The following is a 16,378-nucleotide window of genomic DNA, read 5'->3' on the forward strand; positions in this document are numbered from 1 at the left end:
AAGAAGAAGAAGAAGAAGAAGAAGAAGAAGAAGAAGAAGAAGAAGAAGAAGAAGAAGAAGAAGGTAGCAGGAGGGGAAGAATGAAGCGGGGGGAATCGGAGGGGTAGACGAACCATGAGAGACGATGGACTCTGAAAAACAAACTGAGGGTTCTAGAGGGGAGGTTAGCCTGGTAATGGGTATTGAGGAGGGCACATTCTGCATGGAGCACTGGGTGTTATGCATAAACAATGAATCATGGAACACTTCATCTAAAACTAATGATGTAATGTATGGGGATTAACATAAGAATTAAAAAAAAAAGAGCCCAAAAATAAACCAATGCATATATAGTCAATTACTTTATGACAAAGGAGCCAAGCATATACAATAGGGAAAGGATAGTCTCCTCAATAAAAGGTTGGGAAAATTGGACCACCACACGCAAAAGAATGAAATGGGGCCCTTATCTCATGCCATGTGCAAAAATCAGCTTAAAATGGATTAAAGACTTAAATTTAAGATCTGAAACCATAAAACTCCTAGAAGAAAACACAGGAAGTAAGCTCCTTGATGCTAGTCTTGGCAATGATTTTTTTGGATTTGACACCCAAAGTAAAAGTAACAAACGCAATAAAAAAGTGGGAGTACATCAAATTAAAAGGCATCCGTATATTGAAGGAAACCATCAACAAAACGAAATGACAACCTACCAAATGAAAGAAAATATTTGCAATCATATAGCTGATAGGGGTTAATATCCAAAATATATAAAGAACATACAACTCAATAGCAAAAGAACCCCCAAGCAATCTGATTAAAAATGGGCAAAGGAACTGAGTAGACATTTTTCCAATTAGGACTTACAAATGGCCAAAAGGTACTTGAAACGATGCTCAAAGTCATTAATCATCAGGGAAATGTAAACCAAAACCACAAAATGAGGTATTACTTCACGCTGTTAGAATGATTATCACCAAAAAGACAAAAGATAACAAATGTTCATAAGGCTGTGGAAAAAAGAGAACCCATGTACAGTTTTGGTGGAATGTAAATTAGTAGAGCCACTATGGAAAACAGTAAAAAGTGTTAAAAATAGAACTATCATATGCCCCAGCAATCCAATTTCTGGGTATATATCCAAAGAAATTGAAAACAAGATCTCAAAGAGATATCTGTACCCCCACCATGTTCATTGCAGCATTATTCACAATAGCCAAGATATGGAAACAACATAAGTGTCCATCAATGGATAAATGGATAAAGAAGATATATACAGTTGACCCTTGAACAACATGGGTTTGAATTGAGTAGGTCCACTTATACACGGATTTTTTTTCCAATAAATACAGTACAGTTCTGTAAACGTATTTTTTCTTCCTTATGATTTTCTTAACATTTTTTTCCTCTAGCTGATTTTTGTAGGCTAAAACATACAACACACAAAATATGTGTTAATTGACTTTTTATCTTATTGGTAAGGCTTCCAAGTCAACAGTAGTATATTAGTATTAAGTTTGGGGGGAGTCAAAAGTTATACATGCATTTTTGACTATGTGAGGGGTTAGTACCTCAATCCCTGCATTGTTCAAGGGTCAACTGTGTGTGTGCATGTGTGTGTTTATGTACGTATGTATGATACCAAATATAGTATGTAGAATCTAAAAAAAAAAAGTCAAAGTTATAGAAGCAGGGAGTAGAATGGTGGTTATCAGACCCTGGGATGGTGGGAAAATGGGGAGATGTCGGGTTAAATGTTCAAATGTATAGCTTTGTAGGATGAATAAGTTTAAAGATTTTTATTTATTTATTTGAGACAGAGAGAATGAGATACAGAGAGCATGAGAGGGAGGAGGGTCAGAGGGAGAAGCAGACTCCCTGCGAAGCAGGGAGCCCGATGCGGGACTCGATCCCGGGACTCCAGGATCATGACCTGAGCTGAAGGCAATCGCTTAACCAACTGAGCCACCCAGGCGCCCTAGGATGAATAAGTTTAGAAATCTAATGTACAGGCATGATGACTACATTTAATTTTGAACACTGGAAATATGCTAAAAGAGTAGCTTTCAAGTGCATTCCTTACAAATATGGTAACTATGTGTGGAGATATGTTAATTAGCTCTACTGTAGTAGTCATTCCACTATGAATATATGTATCAAATCAGCATGTTATACACTTTAAATGCATTTAATTTTTATTTAAAAAACCTTTTAAAGAGGGAGTGGAGCATGCCACTCTTGATCTCAGTGTTGTAAGCTCGAGCCCCATGTTGGGTGTAGTGACCACTTAAAAATAAAATCTTTGGGGCGCCTGGGTGGCTCAGTTAGTTAAGCGGCCAACTCTTGGTTTTGGCTCAGGTCATGATCTCAGGGTCGTGAGACTGAGCACCGAGTTGGGCTCCCTGGCTCAGTGAGGAGTCTGCTTCAGGATTCTCTCTTTCCCTCTGCCCCTCCTCCCTCTAAAATAAATAAATAAATTTTTTTAAAAATCTTTAAAAATTAAAAATAAAAAAATCTTTTAATGATATTATTAGCTTTTACCTTCTGTCATATTGAAAATATTATCAATACAAAAGTTTACAAAGGCAAAAAAGGAAAGGCAAATGTTTTCTTTATTTTAACACTAGATGGCAGCCCAAAGTAACAAATTGTATCTACTTTTCAAAGCTTGTTACTTGAATTTTAAGCTTAATTTACTTAAAAACAGGAGGTGGGAGAGAAGAGAAAATGAAGTAAAAATAATAATTTTTTAGCATTTTCAGAACTCTGCACTAGATCCTCAGGTTTGGGGTTTTTTTTCTTAAAAAGATATTTTATAGCAACTTTGTTTTCTTGTGGTAAGTTGCCTGAGAAGATACTGTTAAAATATAGCTCTAGCTGTAAGAGCAAAAATAATTCTGAAAGCAAGTATTTTTTGACTTAGCTCATATTTATAGACTTTTGTACTTTAATAATGGTTTGTTGCAACTAATTTTTTGATTCCAAATTAAATTGATTCTTACAAATAATTTGTAGAGTACACAATTGTTTTGTAGAGGACTGGGATTTCAGTGACCTGTTTTTGTTTTGTTTTGTTTTGAATGCCTGCCAATTTTTTTCCTTTTATTTTTATTTTTTTATTTAAATTACTTGATTAACATATAGTGTATTGTTAGTTTCAGAGGTAGAGTTCAGTAATTCATCAGTCTTATACAATACCCAGTGCTCATTATATCATGTGCCCTCCTTAATGTTGATCACCCAGTTGCCCCATCCCCCCACTCCTCCCTCCTCCAGCAACCCTCAGTTTGCTTCCTATGATTAAGAGTCTTTTATGGTTCATCCCCCCTCTGATTTTGTCTTGTTTTATTTTTCCCTCCCTTCCCCTATGATCCTGTTTTATTTCTTAAATTCCACATTCCATGCTCATGGATCGGAAGAATAAACATTGTTAAAATGTTTATGCTACCCAGAGCAATCTATACCTTCAACGCCATCCCGATCAAAATTCCAATGACATTTTCAAAGTGCTGGAACAAACAATCCTAAAATTTGCATGGAATCAGAAAAGACCCTGAATCAACAAGGAAATGTTGAAAAAGAAAAACAAAGCTGGGGGCATCACGTTGCCTGATTTCAAGCTATATTACAAAGCAGTGATGACCAAGACAGCATGGTACTGGCACAAAAACAGACATATAGACCAATGGAACAGAATAAAGAACCCAGATATGGACTCTCAACTCTATGGTCAAATAATCTTTGACAAAGCAGGAAAAAATATGCAATGGAAAAAAGACAGTCTCTTCAATAAATGGTGCTGGGAAAGTTGGACAGCTATATACAGAAGAATGAAACTTGACCATTCTCTAACACCACACACAAAGATAAACTCAAAATGGATGAAAGACCTCAATGTGAGACAGGAATCCATCAAAATCCTAGAGGAGAACGTAGGCAGTAACCTCTTTGACATTGGCCACAGCAACTTCTTTCAAGATACATCTCCAAAGGCTAGTGAAACAAAAGCAAAAATGAACTTTTGGGACTTCATCAAGATAAAAAGCTTCTGCACAGCAAAGGAAACAGTCAACAAAACTAAGAGGCAACCCACAGAATGGGAGATTTTTGCAAATGACACTACAGATAAAGGGCTGGTATCCAAGATCTATAAAGAACTTCTCAAACTAAACACCCAAAAAACAAATAATCAAGTCAAAAAATGGGTAGAAGACATGAACAGACACTTCTCCAAAGAAGACATACGAATGGCTAACAGACACATGAAAAAAATGTTCAACATCATTAGCCATCAGGGAAATTCAAATCAAAACCACACTGAGATACCACCTTACACCAGTAGAATGGCAAAAACTGACAAGGCAAGAAACAACAAATGTTGGAGAGGTTGTGGAGAAAGGGGAACCCTCTTACACTGTTGGTGGGAATGCAAGTTGGTACAGCCACTTTGGAAAACAGTGTGGAGGTGTCTCAAAAAATTAAAATAGAGCTACTCTATGACCCAGCAATTGCACTACTAGGTATTTACCCCAACGACACAGATGCAGTGAAAAGAAAGGCCATATGCACCCCAATGTTCATAGCAGCAATGTCCGCAATAGCCAAACTGTGGAAAGAGCTGAGAGGCCCTTCAACAGATGAATGGATAAAGAAGATGTGGTCCATATATACAACGGAATATTACTCAGCCATCAGAAAGGATGAATATCCAACTTTTATATCAACATGGATGGGACTGGAGGAGATTATGCTAAGTGACATAAGTGAAGCAGAGAATGTCAATTATCATATGGTTTCACTTATTTATGGAACATACGGAATAGCATGGAGGACATTAGAAGGAAGGGAAAAATGAAGGGGGGGAATCAGAGGGAGAGACGAACCATGAGAGATTATGGACTCTGAGAAACAAACTGAGGGTTTTAGAGGGGAGGGGGTGGGGGGATGGGTTAGCCCGGTGATGGGTATTAAGGAGGGCACATACTGCATGGAGCACTGGGTGTTATATGAAAATAATGAATCATGGATCACTACATCAAAAACTAATGATGTACTGTATGGTGACTAACGTAACATAATAAAATTAAATTAAAAAAATAAAACACATTGTTAAATTAAACATAAATAAATAAATAAATTCCACATAAGGGTGAGATCATATGAAAATTATCTTTCTCTGACTGACTTATTTCACTTAGCATAATACCCTCTAGTTCTATCCACATAGTTGCAAATGGCAAGATTTCATTTTTTGATGGCTGAGTAATATTCCATTGTGTATATATACCACATCTTCTTTATCCATTCATCTGTCAGTGGACATCTGTGCTCTTTCCATAGTTTGAATGCTTTTACGACAGGGTTTCAAAGGAAACGTCCCTACATTTGAAACCTTGAAAAGGCTGGAGTTTATGAGGAGCAAGCCTGTACCTTACTTAAGTCTTTCCCTCCAATGACAGCCTTTGACCAGCTCTCAGAAACCTTTATTCTTCTGACTAGCACATAGTGTGATGAGGTACTTCTCTAACCACTAGGATGTAATTTATGACTGCTGAAACCTATATTAGCCCCCCCCCGAAAAAAAATCCAGGGAAGAGAAAGCAAGATAAGATTTATTCTTTCTGCCATAAGAACAAATATATGGTGTCCACTGGGTGCCAAGCAGAGAAGTATTCATGAGGAATATGTATTGTGATTTCTAATGTGAGAAAGTTGGTTGTTGTTTTAATAATCTCAAGGTTTCAGGAAAATTACAAATAGAATATAAATGACTTCTTTTTCCTGAACCATTTCAGGATAAGGTGCTGACCTGTTGCCCCATCACTTCCTAATATTTTAGTGAGATTTTTCCACAAACAAGGACTGTTTCTCCTACAAACCATTATAGAAGCTTAAAAATCAGGAAGTTAATATTGATTCATGACTACCATCTAATTCACAGACCCCATTTAACTGTCACATTTCTTCTGTCTCCTTCACTCTGGAATAGTTCTTTGGTCATTCCCTATTTTCTATGACCTTGTCACAAACTAGTTTTTTGTAGTTTATCTCTTAGTTTGTGTTTGCCTCATGTTTAGATTCATATTACGTATCTTTGGTAGTTAAGACCACAGAAGTGATGTTATTTTATTATATCTCATTACCACTAGGTGGCCCACAATTTTGACTTGTCCCATTACTGATGACACTCACTTTGGTCACTTGATTTTTTTTTTTTAGGATTTTATTTATTTATTTGAGAGAAGGAGAGCACGAGAGAGTACAAGCAGGAGGAGGGGCAGAGGGAGAGGGAGAGATCAGGAAAAGCAGTAGATTCCCCACTGAGCACAGAGCCCAATGCAGGGCTCTATCTCACAACACTGAGATCATGACCTGAGCTGAATCCAAAGTCCAATGCTTAACCAACTAAGCCACCCAGGCACCCTGGTCACTTGATTAAAGTAATGTTTGCCAGATTCCTCCACTGTGAAGTTCTTTTTTTCTCTTTTTAATTAAGTATTTTGTGGGAGCTATTTTGAATCTGTGTAATCATATTCCTCATCAAACATTGACCAGCTATCATGGAAAGATGTTCAGTATCACTAGCATTCAAAAAAAAGCAAGTAAGATAACAAAACATTTTTATCATAAGATTTTTTGAAGTTTGATAATACCTCTGGATTGTGAGAGTAAAAGTCACTGTTGTTGGAAGGGTATATTAGTACTGCTTTTTCAAGAGCAATTTGGAAATATCTATCAGAATTTTAAAGGTACCTATCTCTTGCTATAGCAATTCTACTTTCATATACCGGTCCTTAAGAAATCCACACATGCACAAATATACTGCAAAGGTATATACACTGAGGGCACACTACTAGCATTATTTATATTAGCAAAAAGTCATAAAGAACTAAATGTCTTCAAGTGGGATGGTATATCCATGTTTTGGAATTCTATGATTTAATTGAAAATAGAGGTATATATTTTGAGTTGGAAGAAAACCTCCCTATTGTTAAGGGGAAAAGCAAGTTGTATCCCTTCTCCATATCTCATGTTGTATGCACACAACCAGTCTTTAAGCAGATCCTGTCAAAATAGATCCCAAATCCAACCACTTCTTATCACCATTACCACTCTGGGCCATCAAGGCCCAACAGGAAACAGGTGGCTCATTAAAGTTCGGTAATTTGGGGGTGTATTGAGGGGACTAGTTAAAGGTGTAAGTAGAGTTAGGAAACTCAGCAAGAAAGAGTATGAAATCTCAGGGTTAGGAACAGTGCAGAGCCCTCATTAGCATGGGTGTGAAGGGGTGAATGGTAGATGTCATAGAACCTGGAAAGAATAAACATCTGGGGGTGCCTGGGTGGCTCAGTCTTTAAGCATCTGCCTTTGGCTCGGGTCATGACCCCAGGGTGCATCAGGCCGCCTGCTCAGTGGGGAGTCTGCTTCTCCCTCTCCCACTCTCCCTTGTATTCCCTCTCTCGCTGTCTCTCTCTCTGTCAAATAAGTTGATAAAATCTTAAAAAAAAAAAAAAAAGAATAAACATCTAAAGAGGGCTGCCTGGGAGGAGCTAGGGGCAGAGGAACAGATCAATTCCTATGACTCTGCAGGAAGTGAGCCAGGACAATAGACACTCTCCTTACTCTGTTCCTGCCCTCCAATTTCTGCCAGAGTCCCCCACTGGCTGAATCAAACCAGCCTCCTGGGGCACAAAACACCATGAAGAAGGATGGAAAATTCATCTGGAGAAGCAAACAGAAAATATCTAGAACATACTCTAATCCAGGGCCCTATCTTTTCTTGCCATAGCCTCCTAAATGCTCCTAAATGCTCTCAGGGCTTTCTTATTTGCCCCTGTATTGTCACTTATGCAGCAGTTAAAGGAATCTCTTATTTCCCTGCTCAAAACTTTTTAATGGCTTCTTATCACACAGTACTGGCCATTTCTCCAGCATCATGGCAATCATTCCCTAGGTCACTTCACTCCAACCTCACAGGTCTTCCTGCTATTCTTTGAAATACCAATTAAGTTCCAACCTCAGGATTTTACACCTGCTGTTTCTGTCTGAAACACTCTCTCCCCAGATATTTCCATGGTTTTCCCCTCCATTTCATTTACATTTTGTCTAAAGTGTCACCCCAGGGTGCCTGGCTGGCTCAGTTGGTAGACCATAGACTCCTGATTTTGGGGTTGTGAGTTTGAACTTTTTTTAAGTAAGCATAAAGCTTACTTAAAAAACAAAAAACAAAAAACAAAAAAACAACTATCTAAAAACAAAAAAAAAGTGTCATGTCTCCAGAAAGACCTTCACTGATCATCCCACCAAAAATGTACTCCTATTACACTGTATTCCATACCTTGCTTTATTTTTCTTCATACTATTTCTTACTCTCTGGCATTATATAATACATTTATTTGAAATTTTAAATCCATTTTCTCTCTTCAAATTGAATGTAAGCCTCAAGAGAACAGGAATTTTTTTTCTGGTTTGTTTATTGTTGCAAACGCAGATTATAGAACAGTTTTTAGCAATATACGCTCAATGTTGATAAAGGAATGAATGAATTAATGAATCCTTCAGGGTGTGGGAGGGAGCAATAACTTCCACAATGCACAGGAATAATCCATAATGTATCTTTTTTTTTTAAGATTTTATTTTTTTATTCATGAGAGACAGAGAGAGAGAGAGGCAGAGAGCCCGATGCAGGACTTGATCCCAGGACTCCAGGATCACGACCTGAGCTGAAGGCAGACACTTAACCGACTGAGCCACTGAGGTGCTCCTAATCCATAGCGTATCTTTTGATACATACATAAATAACCAGAAATAACAGTTTTTATTATGGCTTTTATTGCATTACAACATAATCATAAGCCATGAAACAATTTGGTCTGCTCAGTGAGTAAAATATCTCTATAATTTACTAGCCTCAAGTGATAAGATAGCTTTTCTACTCATTTTCCCACAATGGTTGTCAAATACAAGCCACTCTACCACTGACATAGGCCTTTGTGTATCCTGAGAAATGAACACTTTCTAAAATAGTGATTATGAACTTATTATGTTAACCACTGAACTTTAGGAAAGATATGATTTACTGTTTTTACAAGCCATTTTCTTTAAAAAATATGCCCTGTATTTAATTACTTTTGCTAAGGCAATAGAAAAATACTTTAACAATTGCCCTTCTGAGCTAAAAACAAGACTGGAAGTTTAAGTCATTCAACAGTTTCCTTTCAGTGGGCATGTGAGCCAGTTTACCTTCTCTTATTTTCTTCAATGATCTCAACAATTTTGATAGTATCACTTTCAAGCTAAATATAAAAAGCTAACTTTATAGAAATATGGTATTCATTGAAAGCTTATAATGATTTTTAATATGCCAAAAAGATGATTCTTTTTTTTTTTAAGATTTTATTTATTTGACAGAGAGAGACACAATGAGAGAGGGAACACAAGCAGGGGGAGTAGGAGAGGGAGAAGCAGGCTTCCCGCTGAGCAGGGAGCCCTATGCGGGGATTGATCCCAGGACTCTGGGATCATGACCTGAGCCAAAGGCAGACGCTTAACGACTGAGCCACCCAGGCGCCCCAAGAAGATGATCCTTTAATGATAACTATTTCTCTACATTTTTTTGTTTGTTTAATGAGAATGATTCTTGCATGCGAAGGAATCAATGACTTTATATATTGACTGTGTTTTCTGTTGCTATACAATTATTCTTCATTAAAGAATAAAAAGGAAGATTAAAAATTCACAATAGACATATTCAATTACTTTGTATACACTTTCCAATTAAGTTCTTACCAAGCAAAATTAGGTTTTAGGCTTTTGCTAAAAGTAATTTATGATCCAGGGTTTTGTTTAAAAAGCACTAGAGATTTGATTAAATTTAGCAGGCATTTATTTTATACATTCACCTTTGTTATATTGTTTATGATCTTATTGGCTAACTAACACAGCTGCATGCATGCAACTTAAGTTGCATGAGGCTACATGGGCATCCAACATAAAGCTTTTTAACACTCCAATAAGAGGTAATTCTCTCAGGAAGCAAATCCTCTATTACAGATTCATTCAATCACAGAGATTTGTTTCAAAGCATCCTGAAATCTGAGCTAGCCCAGTATGTTTACCAGCCAAAACCTCAAAGCTCAACTCTTGCATTACAACTCAAATATTTCATTATACATAAAGATGTTTTTATTTTCTCTTTAAGACGACAACCAATAATCAGAAAGTCCTATTCATTACAGTATCTTAAACATAAAATCAAGTCTTTACTGGCTGAAGACCAGAAATAGTTAACAATATTAAATTGAAATAACTGTGTTGGCAAGGACTGGTATAAATTTTAGCAACTGTATTCCCATCTTAGCACTGTGGAGGAGAACAAAGTTGCTTAGGATATACCACTTAGCATTGCAGACTTGAGGGTGGCATTTTTCCAGGCTCTTTCTCAACTAATCAGGAATATCACATTATGTCTTTATAAAGCTAGATGGTAGGGATATTTGCCACCATTTACATAATAGTCATTGTTCTGGTTATCTTCTGTGTAACAATCCTGATGTTTGAAACATTTTATTATATTTCAAAATTTCATTGGTCAGGTATTTGGGCATGGCTTCTTCTGTTCCATATGGCATTGACTAAAGTCACTTAGTGGCATTCAGCTGGCAGACTGGCCGGTCTGGAGTGTTCAAGATGGCTTTACTTACATGTCTGGTGCTTTGGTGGATATGGCTAGAATGCTACTATTGACTGAAGCACCTTCACATGGCTTCTAGAACATGGTGAGCTTCCTATATTGTAACTGGTTTCCCTAAGATGAGTAAGAGGCCCAGGCAGAAGCTGCAAGGCTTTTTATTATCTAGCTTTGGAAGTCCCAGAACATCACTTCTGTCACATTTTATTCATTAAGCAAGTCACTAAGGCCAGCCCAGATTCAAGGGGAGGAACAGGTTCTATCTGCTACTTCTTTTTTTTTTAAGATTTTATTTATTTATTTGACAGAGAGAGAGACAGCAAGAGAGGGAACACAGGCACGGGGAGTGGGAGAGGGAGAAGCAGGCTTCCCGCTGATCAGAGAGCCCTATGAGGGGCTCGATCCCAGGACCCCAGGATCATGACCTGATCCGAAGGCAGACACTTAACGACTGAGCCACTCAGGCGCTCCCCTATCTGCTACTTCTTGATGGGAGTATGACATGCTTGTACAGGGAGGGAAAAAAATTGATGATAGCCATCTATCATCGTGATAGTACTAGAATCATGATGATTAGGGACCAATGCTAAGCAGTGCATCACCAAAAGATTACTTTCCAAAAGAAAAGTTGTCTTTAAAATGCTGCAATTTGTAGCAACTGTGATCTTTAATTTTTCAATTCTAGGTCTGAAATATTTCTAAGTATTTTTGATAGCTATACTGAATTATTCTAGCCAAGGGTATCCAAGACCTACATGATCTGAATTTTCCTTCATATTATTTTTCAACCCAGTTATAGTTTTGACTGCTTGCCAAATAAATTTTTGTGAGATATTTCAGGTAAACATACACATGGAAAAATACAGTGCACTGCAAATCAGAGGCTAATAGCAAATCATGCCATCTTGAGCCAGCAAGTTATACAAGTTACCACTGGTGCCTTATTTTTGTAAAGGAGGTTAAAGATGATACTTAACTCAGGGGTCAATCAATAATAGGAATAAAAGAAGGAATAGATATCATTACAGGTCTACAGACATCAAAAAGATAATAAAAGGGTATTATGAATAGCTATATGCCAATAAATTTGGTAACTTAGATGAAATGAACAAAGTCTTTGAAAAACACAACTTTCCAATATAAACACAAGATCAAAAAGAAAATCTGAATAGCCTTGTTTCTCTCTTTTTTTAAGATTTTTATTTATTTATTTGACACAGAGAGAGAGCACACAAGCAGACAGAGCAGCAGAGGGAGAAGCAGGCTCCCTGCTGGAGCAAGGAGCCCGATGCGAGGCTCGATCCCAGGACTCTGGGATCATGACCAGAGCTGAAGGCAGACACTTAACCGACTGAGCCACCCAGGCACCCATGAATAGCCTTGTTTCTATTTTAAAAATTGAATTTGTTCTCAGAAACCTCTTTACACACAAAAGACTCCAGGCCCAGGTAATTTTGCTACCAAACATTCAAGGAAGAAAATGAGATAATCCATGGTCAAAGCTTTCAATCTTCTAAATAAAAAAGGACATTGACACAGGCTAAAAAAACAAAAACAAAAGACAAAAAAAAAAACCAAAAAACAAAGGAGTTGTAAAAATGAGTGTGAAACAAACTTTCTACAGGTTCTCTTTAAATCCCACATAGGAAATGTAGTAAAACAAGTTTAGGGGGAAGAAAGAATCAAACTTGCTAGACACATGTCTCAGGAAAGATAATTCCAAATTATATTTTTTTCATTTTGTCTTACTCAGAGAAATGTAACTTGCCATATTTTATGTGGAATTTGATGCAGTATTTTAAAAAATAGACACATTTCTAAGAATGACAAAACAGTTGAATTGCTTCATAAAATGAACTGATGTAAGGTTCAAGAAGATCAGTAAATGAAGCATAGCATTATTCATGTTAAGATGTAGCACTGAGAAAATCCACATTGTGTTAAAGTGTAGTGAAAGTGACTTTCTTAATAGTTAAGTGTAGTTCCCAGAACAATCATAAACAGTAAATGTGTGTCACTTTAAGGGAGTTAGCAGCAAACATTCCATGGCAGTAAGGCCAAATGGAGGGTTCTCTATAAAGTTCCAAGTATACTTAATATGCTCTCAGTTAAATTGTAAGAATCATGACTGACTGAAACAAACACTTCTAGAAATAATATGTCTTTGAAGTTCTTTGAAGTTACAGAACAAATGTAGGTAGAGTTTAAACTTCATAAAATAAAATCCAAATCAAGAGATAAATCCCTCAAGATGAAGATAATTATCTGGTATTGAATTAAAGGCTTGACTTAAAAAATTTCAGTTTAGAATTTAGGTAAATCCAACATAAGGAAAACTTAGTAATGGCCAATAAGCTACCTTTAGTACTACTGGATTTTTAGATTTTTGAGTTTTATTTATTTTTAAATCATTCTACATATTGCATTTGAAAAGAGAAGCCTTGGATTAAATATTTTGCGACTTTCTGGGTGGGGCCTCAAATTGAAAAGAGTGATATCCATATTTTTAACTATCTTAAGCTTCTTCTATTTGCTTTTAACAGGTAAATTTGAGATGCTACACATTAGGGCAAAAGAGCCAGCACAAAATTAGAATAGGCTTTGAGACTAACAATTTAAAATACTTTTTTAGTGTTCTATAGCATTTAACAGTAACTAGATCTAAGCATAATCCAATATATTTTATCCACCATCCATCATTCAAATACAGCCACAAGAGTTAGCATATTATTAGCATGTTTTTCCAAAATGAATTGAGGTGCTAAAGGGGTTCAGAGTATGTCATGCTTCGACATAAGGACTGTTTTCAGATGAAGACAACTGAGAAGAAGCAGACACAAAAAAACCTCCCTGCTCTCTCTTACACTAGGAAGAGCAGGATAATTCCAAATCACCAGAGACAACTCTAGACTCTTATCAGCATCAAAGTAAGCTACATACAAACCCTTACTAAAACAATCCTTATCTTCCCCCATATTTTTACCTTCTCACAGCTTGCCATCCCTAGGGACCTCAACCCCTTTTCCTTTGTCTTATCACTTTTCTTTGTTAAGATGCTATATAAGCGGGGCGCCTGGGTGGCTCAGTTTGTTAAGCATCCGACTCTTGATTTCTACTGGGGTCAAGATCTCAGGGTTGTGAGATTAAGCCCCATGCCAGGCTCTGTACTCAGCACAGAGTCTGCTTAGGATTATCTCCCTCTCCCTCTGCCCACCTCACCCCACCCCCATCCCTGCCCTTCTCACACGTGCACACACACTCTCTCTCCTTCTCTGCCAAAAAAAAAAAAAGCTACATTAGCCCCAATTTCTTTTTTTCTTTTTTTTAAAGATTTTATTTATTTATTTGACAGAGAGAGACACAGCGAGAGAGGGAACACAAGCAGGGGGAGAGGGAGACGCAGGCTTCCCGCGGAGCGGGGAGCCCGATGCGGGGCTCGATCCCAGGACCCTGAGATCATGACCTGAGCCGAAGGCAGATGCTTAACGACTGAGCCACCCAGGTGCCCCAATTAGCCCCAATTTCTAAACACCCCTTTGAGTTACCCATCACTGAGTTATCCCACATATATGTACCACACCTGTGTTAATGTGCTAATAAACTCTGTTTGTTTTTCTCTGGTTAATCTAGTTTCTATCAAGTTTGTTTTGCAGGCCCAGACACTGAATCTAAGAAGGCAGAGTTTTTTCCTCCTCCATAGTGCCAAAGATGAGTAAGTGTTGATCTCCACCTCTCAGTAACTTGCAGAGACTTACATATCAGAGACTGATAAGTAAGGCGGTAATTACGACTAAGAATGATCTAGTTATAATGATATAAATAGAGTTTGTGAAGATAGAGGAGTGAACAACTAACTGGTGTGTGTGTGTGACCACATTGAAAAGGTGACATTTGAACTGGTTCTTCAGTGATACTTAGGACCCACCCCTCATGAAGTTATTTCAGTTCTGCCCAGATTAACAAAAGAAGACAGAAAGGAGAGATCTGTGGGACCACTTTATCTAAGTTTGGAAGCAATTTTTTCTACACCAAACATTACTTGTTAAAACTAGATGCTCCACTCTCTATTCTTAGTAGAGGTGTCTCTTCATCCTCAGTATTTTGCTATTGCTAGGGAAGGAGCTTACCTCATTGTGACTTGGACTGCTTTGGCTGTCTTTTTTTCTCATTAAAAGGCTTTGATTACAGTACTTTTCTTCAGAAATGCATTTCTGTGATGATACCCAGTAATGTGCTTCTGCCTACTGACAAAGGAGACTAGATTATATTACTGAGGCAAGACAGATTTTTCAGTCTTATGAGTCTCAGCTCTATGCCCCTCCTATATTCTACCACTTATTTTCCCTTCACATTTTCTCACTTCCCAAGTTAATAAAACTAAACTTGCAGGTGGCCTGCAAGTTGATATGCCAAAAGATGTGTCAGACCTCCAAAGCATCAAAAAATTTTTTTTTAATTTTTTATTTATTTGTTTGAGAGAGAGAGTGAGAGAAAGTGTGAGAGCAGGGTGAGGGGCAGAGGGAGAAGCAGACTCCCCTCTGAGCAGGGAGCCCGATGCGGGGCTCGATCCCAGGACCCTGGGATCATGACCTGAGCCAAAGGCAGATGCTTAACCGACCGAGCCACCCAGGTGCCCCCAAAGCATCAAATTTAACAAAGCAAACCAAATCTCTCTTTAACATATTACTTAATATTCCAAAGAGGAATAGATGAATGCTTTCTTATTTAGTGACTGGGGATTATTTGGAAAATCTGAATGAGGCCCTTGCTCCTCCACCTCATTCTCTCAAAAACTCCCTCTCATATTTTAATACCCCATCATTGAACTGATTGACTTCTTTTTCATCCATGGTTCAGATATATTCTAGTCTCATGTCAGTAAATTCATTTTCACCTAGACTAAGCAAGTTAGCAAGTTCAATAAAATTAACCTCTTCACATTTATGATATTCTAGTCTGTTGTGCATATTAAAACACTACACATTTTTACTAATGGAAAACCTGAACCATGCACTGAAAGAAATAAAGATTAGGCTCCCTCTGAACTTGGCTTCTGCCCATTGCTTCTCACTTTGAATTATATTTCAGTAACCAAGAAACAAGTGAACTGAACTTAAATAGTATTTTCCAATAATCAAAATAGTATTTATATAATCTTCTGACAGTCTATGTAGTAATTTAATCATTAAAATTTATTTTTCAGAAAATATGAAATAACACCAGTCTGAAACTCTTAAGAATTGTGTAGAATTTACCCAGCCCACTTTTGGATATGGGCCGATTTTCTTTTTAATCCCAGTTCTACTCCACATAGCTAAATTGGTGGGGTTTTTTGTGTATTCAAATCTAGAATAGAAGCTTTCCCATTTTTTTATTTCAGAGTGCTTAGGGAATAAAGTATGTAAAGAGCTTTTGATTTATGATTTATGGCACAATGTAAAATGTACAGTATTATTGCACTGTTTAAATTTTTTGGAGTCATTTATCCCTTTCCTAATAGAAATTATGGGTTCTCTTTCCAGAAAAATGTCTATACATGTAATATTTTGCATTAAATTTTAGGGTATCTAGTGACCCTCCTGGAGACTTCCTATAGTTCAGACTCCATGTTACAAAACTCAAGTCTGGAAGGAATGCTACTTCACATTTACTAGGTACTATTTATAGTATGTCAATGAAAGATTTAAGGTAGCATTACACATGTCAAAG

The sequence above is a fragment of the Mirounga leonina genome, unplaced genomic scaffold (genome assembly GCF_011800145.1).
Source record: "Mirounga leonina isolate KUSES-001 unplaced genomic scaffold, KU_Mleo_1.0 Mir_174, whole genome shotgun sequence".
Lineage (NCBI taxonomy): Eukaryota > Metazoa > Chordata > Mammalia > Carnivora > Phocidae > Mirounga > Mirounga leonina.